The sequence below is a fragment of the Cynara cardunculus genome (assembly GCF_001531365.2).
Source record: "Cynara cardunculus var. scolymus isolate 2C chromosome LG 10, CcrdV1, whole genome shotgun sequence".
Classification (NCBI taxonomy): Eukaryota; Viridiplantae; Streptophyta; class Magnoliopsida; order Asterales; family Asteraceae; genus Cynara; species Cynara cardunculus.
The window spans coordinates 27,230,102-27,237,471 of NC_037537.1; positions in this window are offsets into that span (position 1 = coordinate 27,230,102).

The window sequence follows — 7,370 nt, forward strand, 5'->3', positions numbered from 1 at the left end:
TAATATAATTATTTTATAAAGATAATATTTAGTATTTTGAATTCAATGATTATCCTAAATATATTTTAGATTTTTTTATATTTAAAATGAGATACTTATCCATAATTTGATTATGTTTATCTGTAGTTAGTTACACAAATTCAAACATGAAACCTTAATAAATTGTACCTACGGACAATTAATTAACTTGTAATTTGGAATTTTTAGTAATATGTATCAATAAACAGTACTAAATGCATAAAAAATGGTTTTTAAGAGTTTTTATCAAATGTTTTATAATATAGTATAGATGATTATCCTAAATATATTTCTAATTTTTTATATTTAAAATGAGATACTTATCCAGAATTTGATTATGTTTATCTGTAGTTAGTTACACAAATTCAAACATGGAGCTTTAATAAGTTGTCCATACGAACAATTTACTTGTAATCCTGAATTTTAAGTAATATGGATCAATAAACAGTATTTAATGCATAAAAAATGGTTTTTAAGAGTTTTTATCAAATATTTTATAATATAGTATAGATAATTTAATTTAGATTTAATAATGAAGTCATTTATTTTCAATTTAATAATATAATTCTTTTATGAATATTATATTTAGTATTTTGAATTTAATGATTATCCTAAATATATTTTAAATTTTTTTATTTAAAATAAGATACTTATTCAAAATTCGATTATGTTTATCTGTAGTTAGTTACACAAATTCAAACATGGAGCTTTAATAAGTTGTACATAAGGATAATTTACTTGTAATCTTGATCTTTAAGTAATATGCATCAATAAACAGTATATAATGCTTTAAAAGTTGTTTTTAAGAGATTGGAACAAATGTTTTATAATATAGTATAGATATGGGGGTTAAGTTTTTAAGCGACCAATAACATGCAATTTTTAGTGATTTTTATTAAATTCACAAAAATGGTAAGAATATTAATATCATGTGTTCACCTTGAACTTTCCCCTATAAATTAACAATGTTCAAACATTTGATAGACATACAGATCTAATCTTATAAACAATATCCAGAAATCATAAATTATGGCATCCATCAAGCTATACATTGCTCTTTTGTTCGTACTTATAGTTACAATTGGTAATCTTTATTTAATTTAGTGTTATCTTTATTCAATTTAGTGCAACCCTGTATATTTATTATTTACTATCAGTATGACATACACAATCACAAACGAAAACCGCACCTTTAATCTTGATAGGCGATAAAAATCGTTGATAAGATCATAATAGTTAATAGGTAGGAGATTTATTTGTTTGTGTGTTGATAGATTTACATGACTGTTTTTTATGTGTATTCAGGGACTGAAATGGTGAAAGCTGATTCATGTGAAGACGTTTGGAACAGTGATGACTGTGAGATATCGAAGTGCACTCAGTTTTGCAAGGATTATCACAAGTCTAGTTTTCTGGGTGCTAGATGCACGGATTTTGTTGATTGTAGATGCGATTTTAAGTGTTGAGCTATTTTGATTTCGATTTTTATATAAGGCAAGTTAATAAAGCCGTTATGTGTGTATGCACATATTTTTTACTGATCCCTTGAACGATTATCAGTTTAAAAGTTCAATTATTCAAAACATTATGTCAACAGTGGATAAGTGTCATAAATTTTCATTCTTTTAATGTTCGAGTTAGCGATAAAAAAGGAAAAAGTAAATTGTTGAGTAAAAATGATTTTAAAATATTTAAAAATTGTTATGTTCTATTGTTGAATTTGCCTACAAATTCCTCTATGGATGTGTGCGAAACATGAGATTCAACCTTTCACGATTGTGCGTAACAACTAAAGGACATGCATGTTCGCTTGATGTTACACAATCATGTCAAGTTAACAAAGGAAAATTGAAAAATAGCCAATCTTTTTAATCAGATTTTGTTTTTAGTTATTTTTGAAACCAACACAGTCTACATAAAGTGCACATATGTAAAGCTTATTTCGAGATTAACAAAAAGAATTACGCAAATTGGGATACTTATGCAAATTGTTTAAGCAAACGTGGATCCTTACGCAAACTTGCTTAAAGATTTAAAAAAAAAAAATTTCGATAATTGAAAATAGCTGCTATGCAAATGCGCAAGGCATTTGCATAAACTTTGGCTAAAATAGGAATTCCCTTAAATAAGTGGTTAAAAATTGAAGTTGGTTGGAGAGATTGACTATTTTGCACAATCATGTCGTGAGATAAAGGGAAACGTTGCACTTCTTACTTTAACATTGTATTCTCGAATTTGGGAAGAAGGATAAAACCGTCAATTAATCATGGATATCACATGTGAATTTTTACAAAATATGTAAAAAATCTTCAATGAACTATTTCAATAAAAAAAAGTATTTTAAATGAAGAACTAAGGCATGTTTATTTTAAATGTCAAAAAAAGTAAAAAAAATAAATAAATAAATGAATAAAAAATCAATCATGCTTAAATCATAAAAATTGTAAAAAATAATAAGTAAATAAATAAACACCTTAATTAAATGCATTGAATAATCTTTATATACATGAATGATTTTCTTCCAAATTTTGAGTTCAAATGAATTCAAATTTGGAGCCTCAGGTTCGGTATTAGTCGAATCAACGAACCTTAGAAGAGATTTCCATGGGTATTCATAAAATCAGTGTCTTTAGTCTTTTGTGTGGTTTTTGGTGGATATATATACAATTATTAAATTAAGAAATGATGGGTGGTTGTTTATCACGTCATTTTGAGTGTTGGCATCATTTCTGTATCTATTATTTGTTAAAATCTTTAAAATAAAGAATCAGTTAGAAGATGGACCATACCCGTATAAAAATGAAACCACAAGAATATCCCTTATTACTAATTCTTTTTGAGGGACCTTATTACTAATTCTATTAATAAATATAAATATTAATAGAATACTAATTCTATATAAATTATTATTCTATTACTAATAAATACATAATATAATTTATTAATAATTTAAATTAATTTAAATAAGAAAACAAAAAAAGAATTAAATAATAAAGTAAAAAAGGAATTAATTAATAATTTAAATAGAAAAAAAAAGCAAAAAATAAAAACAACAAAAAAACAAAAAAATGATGGGGATAGGCCTAGGGGTGCCATTGGTACACCTTAGATGTGTCATTAGCCTTCCCCTTATTTAAATATTATATAATTTATGATCCCAATAAACTTTCAAAGAGAACTTTTTTATATCAAATAATATTAATTTAATCTCTTTGATAGAATGAATTAAAAACTCATTTCTCTCTTCTCTAGTGAAAGTTTTAGATAATTCTTTATATTTGGAATTTTTTCCATGTTTCTCTATTTTAGAACGAAATAGAGAATCTGTTGGAGTCATATAGAAAACAAAAACTTGGACTTCTCTACTTTAGAGAATATGTTGGAGATGCTCTTATTGTCTTCAACCCGATGTAATACCGTCTATCAAAGGAATTAGTAATAAGGGATGTCCTTATAGTTTCATTTTTATAACGGGCATGGTCCTCTTTTAACTGATTCTCTGTTTTAAAGATTTTAACATCCTTCATATTATTAAAATATTCAATAAATTTATCATCATATTAAACTTAAAAAAAATCATATAAAATAAAAATAATTCTATCTAAATGATGGGAATGAGTAAAAAGTTAGTCTCTCTCCACACATCAAGTTGTTGTATTCTAGATTTTAAGAAGAAAAGAAAAGGAAATATATCAAATTTACAAATACACCCTTATTTATTTTACGGTTGATTGTAGTTTATGGGTAAATATGTAATTTTATAAATATTTTATTTTTTTCTTTCATTTCCTTCATTTTTCTCCCATATATAGGAGTAAGGTTTTTTTTTTGGGGGGGGGGTGGGGGTGGGGGTGGGGGTGGAAAGGATTAGGTATTTTTTCTTGTTTACAATACATTTCATACCATTCAAAGAATGTTATATGAATATTATGTTGATCAATATATTCTCTCCAAGCTAATTGATGTCTAAGTTCTTTATTTGAATCATTAACAAATTCATAATAATATTCTCGCATTCTTTTCCTTCCTTTCTCACCTAAAAAACCTCCGAGAACACAATAATTTTCTTTTCCCTTCCCTCACTTTCTTTCGAATAAATGGATTCCAGAGCAGCTCGTTGGAAAATTTTCTAAACTTGAAGTTTTCTCTATTAAAATGATAAATAACAATACAGAAAATCCGTTGGAGCAAAATAAAGAACAAAATGAGAGATGCAGTGAAAACCCACTATGAATTATTACTTTACCTTTCCTCCATCTCTAATTTCCATTTTCGGACTTATACATGCCATCTTGTGCTTCCAAGACATCTCAATCAAAGTCACTACCCCATTACAAGTAGCTCATGGAGGATTAGTTGGTAAGATGGAGGGTTTCTTTCTATTCGGTTTAAAATCGAAGCAACAAGGGGCCGAGGTTAGGGTCTAGTTGCTTGGCTGCGATTGTAGATCCCAGAGATGGAGTTGAAACCGAAAAATATGATAGGGGATCGAGAAGGCTCATGACAAAAAGCAAGGGTTTACCCTCTTGTGCAAAGCATATAAGAGAGTTATGTGGAGCTCATTAAACAGAGTTAGTGGCAAGGACTATAACGAAGAAAAAAGTCATAACATGGAGATTGTATTGTAATAAAGAAAACTATAGGGACTAAATCTAGAACAAATCAAAAACTATAAGAACCAAATCCGTAATTTACTTATGTATATTATATCTGTCTATTTACTTGGTCGATACACCCACCTTCCTCCAAGCAAAAGAAAAAGTCAAAACTCATGTCTACTATTTTTTGCGTACGACTAGCATTTTGGAACTCAACGTGTCAATATGTTTTCCACGATCTGAAATCTTCTAACCTTGTGTTCTGGAACCTTTACCAAGAAGGAAAAGAAGGGAAAAAATATCTCAAAAAAAACCTTTTTAAGTTACAAAAATATTTGACCACTCATTTAAAAAAAATATATTTTTAAATGTTATATACATGAAAACTATGTATTTTTGTTGGATTTCCTCGATCTTTCTTCAAATTCGAGAAGAAGACGAGTTAATTCTTATGATGTTTCCACGATATCCATCAGAGTCTTCACGTATGACCCTTTCAAAGTCAATAGAGATTGCACCCTTCGTTTTCTAAAAGTATATATATATAGGCAAGCCATACACAACTTCAACCATACCCATTAATTCTTCCATCGTATTCTTGAACAAAAGACATGGATTTACAGAAGTTTCCACAACCCACACGACCCTTATCATTTTCAAAATTAACTTCCTTCAAATATTTAGCAGTTACACAACCTTCTGAACCAATTATCGTTCAAGATTCTGAACCATCAACATCAACCTCCAGTCAACAGCAACCAGATGAAGTATTTGATGAGTTAACTCAGATTCTTTTGGAGTGTTTCGAGACTGTTGATAACAAATACAAGGGTTTATTGCTCAAACAAAGCTTCTCAGAGGTCAAAAAAGAAAACCAGCTGGAAAATTTCCTCGTGCAAAAGGTGAAGCATACTAAAGTGAAAGTGATTTCTAAGTTTTTAGAAAGGTATCCAGAAGGCCAGATGGGTGAAGAAGAAGTAAATTATGATCAGAAAGAGACTGTAAGTAGAGGTTTTGATGATGATTTGATGAAAGACCACAGGACTGGTGAATCATTAGAGAAGTTTTCACATAAATTGGAGAGATTCAAAGTGAAAGCAATAATTATTAAGGAGGGTATAATCAAGAAGTAACATTAGGAAAGAGCCTTTAGCATGGCGTTACCAAGGCCTTCGGCCATCGAGGTCAGACATTCAAACCTCACCGACAGTAAGGAGGATATGCAAGTTTATTTATTGCGATTGTAATATATAATATTGACTGACATGGATATCGGTGATCTGTCATACTATTATTTCATTTGTACAGTTTCGAACTCAAAAGACCAAATAAATTTGTCAGATTAATTACAAGTGTATGTGATATTCTGATGGAAATCCATTTTATCAGTGCATCCTTGATTCATGGGAGTTGGGGGAATTTGAAGGCAATTTTTAAATTAATCTTAAAAATTGATGGATAAGTACGTCATCGTCAAAACATATGAAGACAGAGATAAAGATAAACATATTAGAGTTATATTACAAATGATGCTATAACTCGTCCTTATTTAAAATATTCTTACAGTCTCATGGTTATTTAATTGTAACCCGTCTTTATTTAATGTGCTTATAATTTATGAGAATTACATATTACTTTTCTATATTTTATTGTAGTTCTCTTCATTTATGTTATGAAAAAAATCATATTGACTCATGATTAATTGACTTTTGCTCATTTTCGTTATAGCTGGTTCAAACATTAAAACTATGAAATTTTAATGCATGATACTTGACTTCCACAACCATAATGTTCTAAGTAATTAAAATTTTCGATTGATATGATTCGTTCAAGGGACGGTAATAACACGTTCATACACCATAACTGCTTTATTTAAACTAGCTTATATAAAAGTCGAAATATCTTAACAGTTATAAGTGCATTGACAAGTATCAACCAACAAGCATCGGCCTTCGGCAAAAGACCCATGTCTAATCTTGCACGTCTGAACACAATCTGGTTCAGAACAATTATTTATCTCCCATGTCTCAACGCATGCTTCACCAACCATCATCTCGGTCCCTGAATAAGATACATGTACATATAAACTATTAATAAATCTATCAAAAAGCACAAACAAACAAATCTCCCACCAAATACTACAATCTTATGAACAATTTTCATCATTTCTTAAGACTAAAAGTTTTTGTTCGTGATTGCTCATGTCATATTGATAGAAGATACAAGCATGGGGGTATATTTAAGCAAAAAATATATATAAAGAATACCAGCAATTGTGAATATAAAAAGAAGAGCAATATATAGCTTGACGGATGCCATGGTTTGTGATTTCTGGTAATTGATTACAAGACTATGGAAATATATATATATATATATATATATATATATATATATATATATATATATATATATATCTATCAAATGTTTCAAGATTGTTAATTTATATGGGGGCAAACTCTTGGGGGTTTTAATTTGTAAACCTACATTAAAGTGTTGGTCCTTTGTAACTCCCATATTAATACTAATCAAACAATGGACATTAAACCGTCTAGAAAAGGGTTAAAGCTATCCACAATGGAGGTTTCTGTTAAGGTTTCTCTTGGAGTTTTTATAAAAACCTCTATTATGGGACAAAAGTTCTTGTCTAGTCACATGTTATTATTAGAACCTACTAGAAGCGTACTCGCGCAATGCAGCGAGATACATCATGATTTTAATATTTCATTTTATTATTTATCTCAGTCGATGTTATAA